Here is a 16,007-nt window from a genome sequence, read left to right as displayed (position 1 = left end):
TGTCTTATTTCATTACGCCGATCAAAGTTAAACTCAACCCACAATAACAACGAGTGAATCTCAAATGAAAATCTTTATAGTAAAAGGCGGGATATTTTTATAACACATTTAGGGCAAGTTCTCAAATAAAAAGCGAGCCGGAAAATAATAACAAAAAACATAATAGCTGCAACTAATCCGATAAATCGATTTTAGAACATCGCATTCATAAATCGAAGACGTTGAAATCCTTGTTCAAACATAGAATGCGATTCGTTAAAAGTAACGATCTCTCTAGGGCTTTCGCTAAAAGGATAACAATATAAATAACTGGTTATATTGTGGAGTTATTTCTGAACACACGTTGGCCTTTTAGAAGACCACTGATGGATTCTGAAGTTTCATCGCGGCCTGTCGGAGCGATTAGCACCCTGACAGCTAATTTATATACTCAACTTACTGTTCTATTCCTGGAGGGAGGTTGTAGACCTCGTTACGCGTAGACGCGCCAAATAAAATTGTTTCAACAAACTTTGCTTGCTCAATAATATTTTGAGCGGTTTAATGTAAATAAGTGCGTGTTTAATTGTTATTGCAGCTGTAAATTCTATTTTATTTTGTTTATTATTTGTGTTTCGTGCTTGCGAATTGGTATGTTAAGAATGTCTTTTCCGTAAATCATACAGGCTGTTTAAAATAAGCTCTGTTTACTTTATTTGCTGTTATTTTAATCTAGAAAAGATAGACGCTAAGCAAACGTAAATTATATTCGTCATAAACATCATTGATATGAGTACAGGCTTAAGAATAAAATCTTAAAATGTAACTAATTTCCATACATATAAGAAAATATTATCCTAAACGCAAATAACATTCTAATACCAACTCAATAACTTTACTCTTGCGAACCAATAAAGTAGCATTACCGTCCGAAAATCCCGATCGAACTTAAATTGCACATAAGCTTGACCACTAACGTGCAGTAATAAACATATATGATAACCATATTAATTTCCATGACAGCCAATTGCTATCAGTAGCGTAAATAGCGCTAAAACCGACGGTTGTTGGACACAAACGATCGTTATAATGAACAGCAGGCTTACTCCCGACTCTCGAAATCGATTCCAATCGTTACATTAGTTTATGTCAAAATCACACCATAAAATTTCAAAACAACGTTTGATCAGAAGCTGATTTAAAATGAAAATAATCTGAATGAAACAATCTAACTAGTATAATAAAAAAATAGCGTTAAACCATACGTTAGTTTGGAATTTTAGAGTGCGATTTTACATAAACTCGAATTCAACACGATCGGAAATTAATTCGAGTGTCGGGAGTAAGCCTACAGTACTGGCAGATGCGCTACACTCGCACCTCATTGGGCTTTCCGTGACATTGCGCGATGCCATAAAAGATTATCGAGTTTTGGTATAATGTGATGATTTATGGATGGGTGAAGATGTCAATGATGTTTTAGACTGGCGAATTTGACGGTGCCGATACTGTGACGCAATTTTCTGACCTGAGATGGCTCTTGCTTAGCTATCGAAAAAATGTGAAAAATTGATCAATAAATATTCTGTCGTCTCAAAAAATCATGTCTTAAATCTATATATAGATCTACAAACTCTGTATGATTGAGTAATCTTGGGTACAGAAGACAAGAATAGTAAGAATAACTGTTTTGATCAATTTAGAATAACACGGTCGGTGAAAAAAAATATTTTTGAAATATATAACAATCTTCGTGGTATATATTTTAAGGTACAATTCTACGAGATTTCAACCCCAATACTAATAGACATTGTCTCAAATCGGAACATGGTTGTCGCCGACCCCTTTGCCTCTAAATCTGGAACAATTTTCGGAATGGACCGTCTTGACAAATAATTTGAGAACAAATTGGTCCAACAGTTCAACTATTAAATGGTTTTGTTTATGTATTTGAATATTTCACGCGCCACATATGGAGAAATAGAGCTTTAAGTATCCCCTTTTATGTTGAAGGAATATCTGTATTTATGGAACGAGTAAAGTACATTTGCTTTACTTAAAATATCTAAGGTTTCTTGCTTTGCTTTTTTGAAAAGGATCGTGAATTTAATAAGCTCAAATATCAAACATTTATAATATTATGTTAAGTTTGTAATTCGAAAACCATCTATAAGCAGGATAAGTTTCAAATACGAATCAAGTGTTACTTACATTTAACTGTCATAATAAAAACTACTGGTGTAAGTTATAAATGGTTATAGTTTAAATCCTTAACATCCTGTATAATTTGTAATTAATACCGGTATTATAGTCAATTAATAGTATTACACTTCAAAGCCACTATACCGCTTAAGAAAAACAAAATAAATTCAATTTAACGCTCGGTAAACTATCGAATAAATTACTTAATTGCCCCAAGCACTCTACCTCCTACCTGACCTGGCTAAACACTGTAATTTTATTTAATATTTAGATCGCTATCAAAATATGACCGATGATTTATAAAAGGGATGCAACTAATTTCGTACCATCCATATATTATGTCTTTCTCCAAAACTCATGTGTGAATATCGTAGCACCATCACTTATCATCTTTAAAGGGACATAAATTCACGAAAAATCGTTATTCCAGACCATCGCCCTAAAAGCAGGGCTGCTTGTGTGCATTGCATGCTCGTAAATTACCCTACGACGACGCACTAAAATAGCGTAACACCCCAATGCCATGGGAACGAAGGACTCACCCCACGACCTCACGCTAAATACCTACAAATCTGTCGTACGGACCCGAATCAAAAAGACATCCAGATCGACATAGCGGCGCGATTAGAAACGCCCGTTCAATAAACAATTTATAGAGGATGAAGAAATTTCTCAAACACGAATGATAAATGCATCAGTCACGCGATGAAAGAACTGCGTAAATTGGAATGAGGCGGAAGGTCGAACAATGAAGGAGTAGGGACGAGGCCGGAAGCATCGCGGATTTTTCCCTGTTATCCCAACAACAATGGAAGTCAGTTTCAATACTCACCTAGGCTGCATGCCGTCTTTTGTTTAATTAATTATCCGACGGACGGAATAATTAAGCTCGAATTCGAGGCCGTGATTAAAGCCGCTCTATTCTAAAATATTAATATTATCAGGTGCACATTGTTTGGTTGTTAAATGGAGGTAATTATCTGCGTGCTCCATGTAAATTTATTGCACGAATTTTATCAAAGACCACCCCCGAGGAGAATTATTTGAACGTATTTGTTTATTAAAATGTTTAATCAGCGTTGCCGTATGCTTTATGATTTCAATTAAAGCTGTGTCGGTAGGTGTGAATTTAGTAGCGGGAATCAGCAATCGGTCATTCAATGACAGTAGTCTCCATGGAGCGTCGGCCAATGGAGCGGGAAGCATCTATGGTTTCATGGCACCAGCGCCATCAATCAGAACGTTCGCAATACGGCCGATAATGTATCGCCAACAACCCAACATTTAATTGTTGATGGATCGCTACGAATCCCCGACAGGCGAATTATACGGCTGAGTATAATATTTTCGTGCGAAGAATTTTTTCATTCGCTCCAGCCGTGCATATTCGATACGGATTTATTATTTTCATCTTTACATCTTACCCTCTTTTGGGCTCGGAAGCGATACGTGAAATGACGGAAGATATGAAGGGCGGTAATGGGGGAAAATTGTACTTTATTCGATTTTGATAGACTGGATGGTGGATTTAGGTCCCGCTGTTACTGAAGGGTTTCAATGAGCTGTGATACGTTTTTGATTATAAGCAATTTTCTGCCTAAAAATAGAAGCAGAAATACATTTCCGGTTGAATCAAAGATCATCAAAGCATCTTTAGGAAAACGATCCAACGTAATAAAGATTCTAAATGAATTCGCGTTGGGTGTCCTCATAAAACTTTTATAATATTATTTTAAGTCGACGTTATCTTAATTCTACAAAGGCAACTTCTGAAGTAGCATTTTGATATATTTGTCGCTCAGAGATAAGGCAGCGAACTAAACAGACAGTCTCGTTTAAAAGTAGGCAAATAGTTTTGTTATGAAAACGAGAGAATAAATATTTTATGAAAGAGTGTTATCTTGTTTGAAACGTTTAACAGACATAATGGGTGAACGTTGACCTGTGACCTCGGTAAGAAAGTTAAGTACGAAAGGAATAATTTAGCAATTGTAATAAGTCACTTTCTTAATGTCGTTCTTTAAAAGAGATACGTTCATTAAAATAAGTTTCTGTAAACATAATGGATTTATAGAGTGCTTAAATTCCAGCCATAAAACCATGAACATCTAAATTGATAAGTAAAATAAAATGTATATACCGCTGCCAATAAAAGGATGAAATGGGGCAGATTTGTATCATTTAGTCGAAACCACCAAACCACCCGATCGAGTTAAGATTGTATAATTTAATTTATGGTTCGGTATCGATAACCCATGCGTTATGGAAGCGGTCGCCCACATTCCCAATTACCTATACGATAAGCGACTTATTTACGAGCCGGGCGGCTAAAGGAATTAAAATTCATTGTTCCTTATCCTGAAAATACGTACCTAAAGATACTCTAGGGTCAGGAGATATCTTCGTTTTATCTGTAACAAGAATAGGCTTTTAAAACGAGAGGCGCCTGATAGCAAGTGGAATAATTACGTGACCTCTTGAAATTGGAAATTTTCGATGCGGACAGGACTCTGATCTATTTGTTACCAAGTTAAGGTGGTGTCGTATTACGTGAATGAATTCTTGGTTCCGATTATCGGGTGTTAGATGACTATAATGATAAGGGTTTTATAGCTTAGAAACTCAAGTAAAGTGACAATAAAAGTTTCATTTCATAGAGTGAAATGTTTATCGCGACTGATTCTTTGTATGGTCTTTTTATTTGTTCGATAAGATTTTTATTATTGAGGTTATAATTGTGTATCTGGTTCTTTAACAGAAAGTAGAAAAATAAGCAGTCCCAATAAAATACCATTTAAGTTTTAAGGTCGTTTAATCTAAGATGTTTCCGCTAACAAATTTTTAAGTTGAAGACATTACTGTTTTTATTACAACTAATTAAACCATTACAGATAAAATAAAATAATTACCTATGACTAAAAAGCATATCTCGAATTTATACTATAGGGCACACAAAATACTTATGCCTCCGGGAACCGCGGAGAAAGTAAACAATATAATTAAATCGATTCAGCCATATGAGCGAGAAATAACAACAAATAATATAATATCAATATGGAATTCGGCAAGTGAATTACGTAGAAACTTTATGTAACCTCTATAGACCATTAATTAGTCAATCACTACATTTTACGTTGCAGAGAAATTTCGACCTATGATTGTATTGTCAAAATTTCTCTTTAGCTCCCAATATCCTTTAAACTTCAGACATAAGTGACTCATAACTCCTTTTCTTCATTATAATTATTTCGAAAACGTTTATTTTGCAAACAAAAGATCATTTTAAACAGTCAGGTTAAGCTGTAAATATGCGCATGAAATTGTTCTTCATTGTATGTAAAGATGGTGCAACCGATGACCTCATGCCGCTAGACGGATTCGAGCCATTAGTGCTGTTCTGTTATGAATGAAGATCGATGCTCATTCATGCTTCTAGAATTGGAAGTGTTTATTTTGTTGGACTACTTAGTTAATAGATAGATCTTGCTTTCTTTATAGATATGGTATAGTTATTTTGCATTAATAGAAATTGTCCGAGGTATCTAGATTTACATATTGTTTCATTTGATAAAACACATCAGTAGTTTCATTATCTTCTGCCTCAAAAGTAGATGTTTCTTAGCGTTTCAATGCCCGATCTATTCACTGTTAACTTACTCAAAACAATTATGACATATTAATAGCAATTCCTACCGAAATCAGCTAATGATGAATAATTTTAACGTAATCTTTATCTGTAATCTTTGACGAAACATTGAAAATTATTTCATAACATTTTATGGGAAAGTTCACAATAGGCTCAATATTTAAAAACAATGTATTACGTAAAAGTGACTATTATTTAATTTCATGGTGAATTTTACCAACACAATATTCCAATCAAGAAATTATATAATGGCTAAAAATCTGCCACTACTTTTTTCGTCAGTCTACATCGACTCTATAAAACCTAATACAACTTTGTAAAGTTACTTTAAAGAAGACATAAATAAACAAACGTTTTTTTTCCATAAGTGAAATACAGAGCGAGAGTATCAAATGTTGTTACAAGAACTATGTAGTATCTATTTGTAACGCGTGTTTCCGGCTTTTTGCTGCGATGTGGAACGTGGCTATTACTGTGATTTGTGTGTCTGCTTACCAATACACTTTTTATAGCTAAGACAACCCTTTTAAATGTGCATTGAGGTGTTTTATTCTTTATATCTTTTGAATGAGACTGGGTGTTTTGTTTGACCTGAACATATCCTACGAAATCCGTTCAGAATCTGATCTTACTAATACTACAAATTCGAATGTAAATACGCATATTACGCGAAATTATAAAAAACTACATAAAATAGTATAGATAAGGGACATATGCTTTAAAAACAACTTGCCAAGATAATAAAAGTGAGTTTATCAGTATATCATTGGTCCACTATGGTTAAAATTAAAAGACCAAGTAAGTATCATTCGTCAAAAAAGTTGGAAAAAAATTGTATAATAATTCAAGTGTTAACAGTTAAATAAAGAATAATATAATGGTCACAACAGCTCCGTGTTTTTAAGAGTAAAAGAGTTGATAGAGCTTTTTAAAAATAAAAATAATCAATTAAATTAACATATCTCTTACTTTTTTGAAATATCATGACAGTAAATTCTAAATAGCCAAATAATACCGCATTATCTGCTATTATCTGAACCGTTATTGCATTAGCAAGACACACGTTGCATAATTCATATTAAGGACTATGTTAATTGATAATAGTGAGTCTGTTAGGAACCTATTACGTGTGTATCATTGTATAGAGATGTTAAAGCTCGATGTTGTGATAGTCAATATCAATCTATCAATTAGTGAGCAGACAATGTAGAATGCTATACAAAATAACGGCATGATTGTCATGCTGTAAATTTTTTTGGTGATGAATGTACATAATCGATGTCCGAAAGATGGTTCTGTTTTTGTTTGTTATAGTCAAGTCTGATTTCATCCACTTAAATTATAGTAAAAGCAAAGTGCAGTCTTAAATTGTATCACAAAATTATGTTTGTAATCTGTTTTGTTTTAATTAAACATAGTTAGTTTAAAATTTGATTATAGCGAAACAATAATTTAAAAAGTTTTGAGTAACAATCTGCTCAGAAACGTGAGCAACGTATTTTATATTTATTTCAGTTTGAGTTCTCCCTGAACTGTAGAGCTTTCATACATGAAATCGAGAGCGATATATCAAAAATCTACTTTTTATATTCTCGCACACGTTTCAGTACATTTTCGCTAATTCATCTGATTCTCGTCGCGACGACGGCGTCGATAAGTGGTCGGCGGCTCGGCCGGAACTCACTTTTTTCAGCCCGCAAACTCTCGAGAACCCCGCAAAATGTCTTCGAAATGACTTTTTCTCTTTTAAGTACATTTCGACATCTTTTTTTTTACAATGGCAGCACTTAAGATTGGTGACGTTGGCTCAAATGTTTGTCAGAGGGTGTGCCAAATAAATTTTGATCTCGTTTATTTATTTGCGCGTCTTTGTGGTATTACGGAGTGAATAATTACTTTGTTTAAGTAAGGAATTAACTTTTGTGTAATGGGTAAATATTGACGTCAATATTTTTGTTATGTTGTTTTTAGTACTCATAATGAAACCGTAAAAGAAATGTTGTTGATGCAAATTTAATTCAATAACAAAATAATCAATTTAGTAAGCAAATAATAAATCGAATAAAACTTCAGTCAGTTGAGCAAAAAATAAAAGTTTCTAAAATAATAGTAAACAGTGTTAAATACTTACAATAATCATAAATCCATTATAACAGAAACAATCTACAATCAGTCACTAGAACACTCAACAATCCACTAGAATACCAAATTTAAAAAAGTCACGTAAACGCATTGACGTTTGAAATTCGCGCCAAACGCACACGGAGCGATACACCCTTCCCGTACGAAAGCTGGGAAGCAACTAAGTCGGTCTCGTCGCTAGTCTAGACAAGGGCGGTTGAGGGGAGCGCAGTGGAGGTGGGGGGGAACCGCTAGGGCGAATCAACCCCGGCCAACATTTGCCCAGAAAACGGCCAAGCTCAAGCATCAATAAGGAAGTATCTTATTAAGCATTAATAACGTCGACTTTGTACTTCAATTAGATAAAATCATTTGACGTGATATCCTAAACAGAGATTTGAGGCCTCAAGGCGATTCCGACGCAAGATAATTAAGGCGTTTTTGGAATTGAAAACTTTGACTCGGCCGTAATCGAAGTTTGCACTTGTTACTTTATTTATTCTTGGGTTAGAGGGCTTTTTGTACTTTGTTTTGTCTTTGAGACGAGATTGAAATCTCTTTTGTAATATGAATTATAAACAAGATATCAAAATTGAGCTTTTATTAATTGAATTGGTTCTTTCGCTTGCACTTTGAACTTTACATGAGACGTTTTTCTTGATTAGTGAAAAAGTTAATAAATTATGCCTGTTATCTTTGAACAGTAAGTCAAGTACGAAAAAGCCCAATTTTATAATCAACAGTTTATTTTTAATAGATTACTGAGATGAATATTTACCATTTACGAAGTAATTAGATTAATAAGTAATATTGAAGTCTGAGAATCGAACCAGCAACCTAGCAATCAGCCTGCTGTACTAAATTTAAACAAAATAATGTCTTCATAAGCAAAAGCAACACAAAGCCTATTCGTAAGTCATCATTTATCCATCGAGACTTAAAATATCGATATCAATCTAATGATGAACATCGCGTGGTTGTATACAATAATATCATTGTCAAAGCTGATGTTTTAGATGTAGGCATAGATAAAAAAGAACTATAACCAGTATTCGGAATATGAAAAGAAACTTTGAAAAACGATATGGATTGAGTCATCTAGGAATAGATTTTCTTTGTGTAAGTTATAGGTTCGAAGTGAAAGAACTTTTGCCTAAATAAAAAACCGGGTCTATAGATTTAATCGTAATAAAATAACCTAACTGATCTATTGTAGTATTTTTTGTTATCCATCATCGTTAGTATCGCATTGCTTGGGTTTTTTTCAGTCTTCTATCTTCTATCTTCTATCACTTCTACACATCACTAAAAAATTTCATTTTATTCATTAACATCTATTTAAAAGCATCAAATTAAAAATAGACATTCCTCGAACGGCAGACATAGTAAACTCCTACTTGAACAAAGTACAGCTTAATTGAACAGTTTAATAAAAATCAATTTGTACCGGCCCACGATCTCATCAGTCTGAAATAGCTAATAGATAGAGGATTCTATTAATAAAATGTCTGCATCGCCATTGCACTGGATGCTGAGAATAATCCGTATTGATCTAGTTTAAATTTAGTTCAGTGTACGTAAAAGGAAATGTTCAGTAGTTCTGCACGCGCAGACTCGCTGCTCAATTCGAAAATCGTTTAGATTTGGAAGTGTTTTAGTGTAACTGCTTATTGGATTTATTTCGTTCAGTACCATTAAATAGTCGCCCGTTGAAGTAAAAAGGACATAGTAAATGTCTATTTCGTTGAACAAAAGTACACCGCCTTTTTACACAAATGTAAGAGGAAAAAGAAGTTTTATTTTGGTTCGTTCTATTTTTAAATGTTTTTAAAGTCACATTGTAGTCTGAAAAGGCTTGTTCTCGTTACGTAAGTTGAATTAAGAAAATAAAAGCGATGGTTCGCTAGCTTCTTATTTTAAATTAAAGCTTTTGTTTTTTTTTATTAAAACTAGTTTTCTAGAATCTTCCAATATGAGTACAAATTCGACAAAATACTTTTTTTTCCAAAAGTTCTTATTTCAAACGGATTTCTTTTCACGCATATAATCAGCCTAGCCTTTCTTCCAACTATATTGGAGTCCGCTTTCAGTCTCACTCACCAGGTGCAGCTGAATATACCAGTATTTTACATGGAGCGACTGTTCGGACCTCCACAACCCATTTACTGGAGTTATAACACGATAGTAAGGCTTTTTTTTGAACACGTATTAAATATTTGTGAGGACTATGCGGTGGCCCATGGTCTCAGGTACAATGCAACAAAGAGTGAACTTTTAATATTTAAATCTAACAATAAAACCTATGAACCTGTCCCATCGGTAACTTTGGGAGGAGTGCAGCTCAATAGGGTCACTCGGTTCAAGTACCTGGGACACTGGGTTACTGAGAAGTTGTCAGACGATGTTGACATAGAGAGGGAACGCAGAGCGTTGGCGGTCAGGTGTAATATGCTGGCTCGCAGGTTCGCGCGCTGTACAAAAGATGTCAAAATAACATTGTTCCGAGCCTATTGCCAATCGTTGTACACGTGCGCCCTGTGGGTTGGTTATACACAAGGCGCGATCAGCGCTCTGCGCATCCAGTACAACAACGCCTTCCGGGTGATGTTGGGGCTACCGCGTTTTTGCAGTGCGTCGGGGATGTTCGCTGAGGCCGGCGTTCCCGATTTCAATTCTCTATTAAGATCTAGAATTGCGTCCCTGATGCGGCGAGTGCGCGATAGCCCCAATAGCCTTGTAGCGATTGTCGCAGGTAGAATGGACAGTCCCATAATGTGGCACTGGATGACGACCCACCGGTCGTCATTTCAGTATAAAAAATAATTATTTTACCTATATATGTATGTATAATTAGATTAATAATAATGTTCCACTTAGTTATTTGTTATAATATTAATATATGTATAATAATTGTATATTTATGGATGTAAAAACCTTATGGACCTGGTCTGAAAATAAAGCTTTATTATTATTATTGAAAAACATTTTATATCTCCCTCTTTTGGAGGGGTGAACTACACACCACGCGGGCCTAAGCCAAGCGCGGCGCGTTAAATTGAAAATAAAGATGATGAAATAGATGATGATGTGAGAAATTTGCGTGTAATGCGGCAGGTGTTGAGGATAGTGGCTTTTTGGAATAAGTGTAGAGAGTGTGTGGGCATGTGGAGGATATCAAGGCTTTGCGTAAGGGTTTTTGGTATGATTCCAGTTGATGATAGGACTATAGGGACTATGTGGACTGTTTCTGCTCGCCATTGCGTTTTCAACTCGATTGCAAGATCCTGATATTTTGACAACTTGTCGGATATTGTAGACTGGATGTTGTGAGTGTTGGGGACTGCTATATCTATTATGTAAATAGTGTTAGTGGTTTTGTCGTGTAATGTGATGTCTGGCCTGTTATAATGTATTGTTTTGTCGGTGATTATCGTTCTGTCCCAGTAGAGTTTGCAGGTTTGGTTCTCTAGTATGGTATTAGGCTTGTATTTGTAGTAAGGGACTTTTTGCGGAATAAATTTGTACATGTGGGCTAGATGTTGGTGGACTATATTGCAGCGACTTGGTCATGGCGGTGTTTGTAGTCGGACTGAACGAGGGATTTGCAGGCGCCTGTTATGTGCTGTATTGTTTCTGAGGCGGAGTTACAATGTCTACATAAATCTGTGGTTTGGTTTGGATCTTTAATTATGAATTTCCTGTAGTTTCTCGTTAAAATAACCTGATCCTGTATAGCCAGATGAAGCCCTCAGTCTCGGGAAACAGTTCCCCTCTCTTAAGCCATTCGTTCGACTTTTCTTTATCGACGTAGTTTTGGCTAAGATCGGTTCGGTGTCTCCCGTGAAGCGACTTTCCTGCCCACTTTGTTAATTTTTGCTCTAAAGTGTTGAGTTTCTCGTTGGGTTGTGTGTTTTTGTCCTGTAAGTTAAGTGGTGTGAGTTTTTTATCAATGTCTGTGACGTGTTTGTGTAGAGATGAATGTTGTGATTTATTGTGAAAGTATGTTCTGAGTGTTGTGATTTGTTTGTTATGTAGATTTTGTATGTCTATAAGTCCTCTTCCTCCTTCTTTGCGTGGCAGTGTGAGTCGTTCTATGGATGATTTTGGATGGTGTTTTCTGTGTTTGGTCATGTGTGTGTTAATGATTCGCTGTAAGAAAATTAAATCCGTCTGTGACCAGTTTATGATACCAAATGAGTAAGTAAGGACGGGGATGGCGAATGTGTTTATGGCTTTAATAATGTTTTTGGAATGTAAATGCGTTTTTAAGACAGAGTTTATGCGATGTTTAAATTTCTTTATGAGTTCTTGTTTTGTTTCTTTATGTTGGATTTTACGTGCTTGTTTAAAACCTAAATATTTGTATGTAGAATATTCATCCATGGCTTCTATATCCTCCCCATTTTGGAGGCTGTAACTATTAGTTTCTAGTCTGCCTTTGTTGATTGACAATATTCTGCACTTATCTACTCCAAACTCCATACAGATGTCTGTTGAGAATTTTTGTGTGAGATCAGCTAAATGAAATAGATCGTTTTTATTATTGGCAAAAAGTTTGATATCGTCCATATAAAACAGGTGTGATAGCATATATTGAGGCCCGGTAATATTTAATTTGTATCCTAAACTGCTATTGTTGAGCAAATGAGATAGCGGGTTTAATGCTAGACAGAACCATAGTGGACTTAGTGCATCTCCTTGGTATATACCGCGGAGAATACGTATAGGTTCAATAGCAGATGGTGGGGAGTGCTGTTTCAGCTTGAGGATGGTTTGCCAGTTTTGCATAGATGACTTTAGAAATGAAATGATGGTGGGGTTAATTCTGTAGAGTCGGAGTGTTTCTAGTAACCAGCTATGCGGTACTGAGTCGAAGGCTTTACGGTAATCAATGAACATAGTGTGGATATTTAATTTATTAGTGTATGCTAGGTTTATTGTGGCAGAGTCAATAATCAGTTGCTCTTTGCATCCCTGACTATTCTTTCTACAACCTTTTTGCTGTTCAGCAAGGATTTCGTGACTAGTTAAGTGATTGTATATAAGTTCGCTTAAACATGCTGTAAGAATCTTGTATATGGTCTGGAGGCATGTGATGGGTCTGTACTTAGCAGGGTCTTCCGTGTTATTGTCTTTTGGCAGCATGTATGTGATACCGTGTGTTATGTACTGAGGCATTTTGTGTGGTGATTGTATGAATGTGTTGATATGATTGTGTAAGTATGGGTGAGTGCATGTTAACTTTTTATACCAGTAATTGTGGATGTTGTCTGTACCAGGTGCCTTCCAGTTATGTGTACGTCTTACAATATTTATAAATGTATCTATGGGAATGTGTTCGAATTGCATATCAGGTATGTGGCTGGTGGTTTCATTCACGGTGTGTATCCATTCGGCATCTGCGTTGTGCTCAAGAGGGGTCTCCCAGATATTAGCCCAATATTGTCTTAGAATTTCGGGTGATGGTGTGTTTTGTTCCTGTGTGGTAGTGTTTGCATGTGTTCGTGATAATTCTCGGTAGAAAACCCTTTCATTATTAGAAAATTGTGTGTTTTGTTTCTTTCTAGCCGAGCAAGCTAAATATCTTTTCAGTCTGCTGGAAGCTGCGTTTAATTTTTGTTTTAGTGTATCTAAAAAGTGTTCTAGTTCCGTGTTATTGTTTTCGTATTGTGCGTGTGTCTGGTATTTGCTTTTTATTGATTCTACTGTTCTCAAAATAGTTAAACTTCTGTTACCTTGGATGAATTGTGTTAAATGTCCTATTTCTGACCGAAATCTGTCTATCTTGCCTTCTAATCTCCTTTGCCAAGAAGGTTTGAAGTTTTGTGTCTGTACATTTGTACTCTCGAATTCTAATTTACCTCCGTTACATTTGATTGCTGTATACGCTGCTACATATATGGTTGTTTGTAGTGTAGTAAAATCCTGATCTAAAGTTAAAACGGTTGGTAGTATGTTTTTGTTTAGGTGTTCAACTATTAAAGCTAGTTTTCTCGATGGTCTCTGTTTCGGCAAGTATGGTCTTGATGTAGGGTCGGTGTCTTTAAATTTATGAAATGCGGTATGGAATTCTTGATCAATTTTGTTGCTTTCAATTATATTCGTGGTAGATACATGAGTATGCCTTTGTGGAGTTTCATTGTTTGTAGGAGTGTTTTCGTGTGAGTTTGAATCTAGTGTGTGTGTCAGTGACTGTTGAGTGTTACTTGGTGAGTGGTTCGATGAAAGATTTAGTGAGTGATTTTGTGAGTGATTGGGTGAAAGGTTATGTGAGTTTGTACGAGATATTTGTAACTTTGTTTCTACCTCCCTTTTTATTTGTTGAACTCTAGTGGCGGATATCATTCTGTTGTTTATTATAACTCTTTGTTGATCGGATATCCTTTGTTCAGAGAGATGAGATAGGTGTGGGTATGTTTCTATAAAACGGTGGTGTAATTTCTTCCTCTGAGCAGTTAAGTTGGTTTCAAGCTCAGTGACCTCGTAGTATAATCTGAGTATAGTTTCATTAATATCGTTCGACCATCTCATTCTTGTTGTTGCTTGTGTGAGTGTAGGGGGTGGGAGTTCATTTTGTTGTAGAAAGGCCTTTACTTCGGATTTTATTTCGTTTAAAGTGGTAGTGGAGAGTAATTTATTGTTGATTATAGCTCTGCGTTGGTCACCAACGCTTTGCTTTGATGCGTTCATCGTGGGAAATTCTTCAGTAAATGCTTTGTGTAGTGGGTCTAAATATCCTCGTGTATGAGTTTCTAATCGCGTGGTGATGAGATAAGTGCGCCATATAAACTTGTTCATTTCAAGAGTCCATTTACGTCTTGCGCGTGATTGAACAGTAGTGGGTCCATCATGAGAGGCGGTTGCCTCTTGAACAACATCTACTGTCGATGGAGATGATGAAGTTGATGATGATTTGGAATGAATATTTTTATGTAGTGGATTGGGAGAGGAAGAAGGTGATGGAAAAAGGCTGTTTGAAGATGAGGAATGGGTTGGTGATGATGTATGAGATGATGTGATGTCGGCTGTCGCATTTTGGTTGGTGGAAGCCCGCCTGCTCAACTCCTCACCACTGACGGTTCGTATGCTGTGACACCCAGCGCCAGCTCCAGGTGTGCCCCGGCGGTCACCCCCGGGAAGCGGTCCTAAACGTTTCTTCATTGATCGAGTCTCCATTTTGAGTGGGTTTCCAGAGCCATGTTAGCCGCGCCAGTAATAAAATTATCGCGTGTCCGCCCCCCACGTATGTCTGATGGTCGACTTGGACGTATGGTTGTTTAGGGGGCTTATTATTATTATTATTATAAATATTAATTCGGGATTTGTGTCACTTTGCACAACTTTAAAACACAAGCCAATACAGTTTCATTTTAAAACAAGCGACGAAGATTAAGCAATGATCCCACGTAACTCATCCCGCGATCAGAGATGAGATGCGGGTAGAATGACAAATTGATGCACTTATGACACGTCGTTTTAATACAACGCAGTTTATACTGGCACTGAATAATAGACTTGTGATGATAATGCAAAAGTACGCAACTATGTATGTATTATAAGTAAAGGCTTACGGACTCTTTGATGGATGTCAACGCAATGTATTATAGTTTCCAGTTCTGTGTCATACGAATTTTATTATCATGTTATTTCTGTTGTTTACTATTCATGTGTAAAGATGTATGTATGACTGCTGATGTGTACCAGATTAAATTCTCGACTAAAGCATAAAACCAAACCATGTATTGTTTGCCACTAAACCATGTATTTTGACGGGAACAGCTTTGCCACGACAAAAAAGAATGAAAAAAACAAAACCCTTTAAAATTGGCTAACTGCACTGATTTAGATGAAATTTGGCAAAGTCGTAGATTACTTATACCTAAAATATTTTCGTGTTTTATGTTTTTGTATATTTTTCAAGTTCTCAAGTTAGTTAACTACAACATATTTTAAATTTACGTACCATTTCTAAGTTTACACCCATCAAACAAGAGATAAGTGCAACAACAAACTAATTTTATCAAAGCACTGTCAATACTCCCGTTCTAAGAAAAGACTT

The 16,007-nt window shown here is 35.8% G+C and overlaps 1 protein-coding gene across 4 annotated transcripts in view; it reads right to left on the bottom strand.

Annotated features, from left to right (window-relative positions):
* Positions 1-16,007, bottom strand: part of LOC142974347 (roundabout homolog 1-like) — a 63,360-nt gene that overhangs the window by 34,302 nt on the left and 13,051 nt on the right. Inside the window, exons 1-2 of one of the 4 annotated variants that reach the window (XM_076116619.1) lie at positions 7,959-8,112; positions 4,554-4,592 (exon numbers count right to left, since the gene is read on the bottom strand). The exons of 1 other annotated variant lie outside the window; for it this stretch is intronic. The gene's annotated coding sequence lies outside the window, so the exon portion shown is untranslated. Of the gene's footprint in view, positions 1-4,553; positions 4,593-7,958; positions 8,113-16,007 lie in introns of those variants that run through there. 2 more of the 4 variants (XM_076116616.1, XM_076116620.1) reach the window with 2 other exon arrangements.

Source organism: Anticarsia gemmatalis, chromosome 7 (assembly GCF_050436995.1).
Source record: "Anticarsia gemmatalis isolate Benzon Research Colony breed Stoneville strain chromosome 7, ilAntGemm2 primary, whole genome shotgun sequence".
In the NCBI taxonomy this organism is placed as follows: Eukaryota; Metazoa; Arthropoda; class Insecta; order Lepidoptera; family Erebidae; genus Anticarsia; species Anticarsia gemmatalis.
The sequence above is the reverse complement of the archived record's forward strand: the minus strand, read 5'-3'. Positions and strand labels throughout refer to the sequence as shown.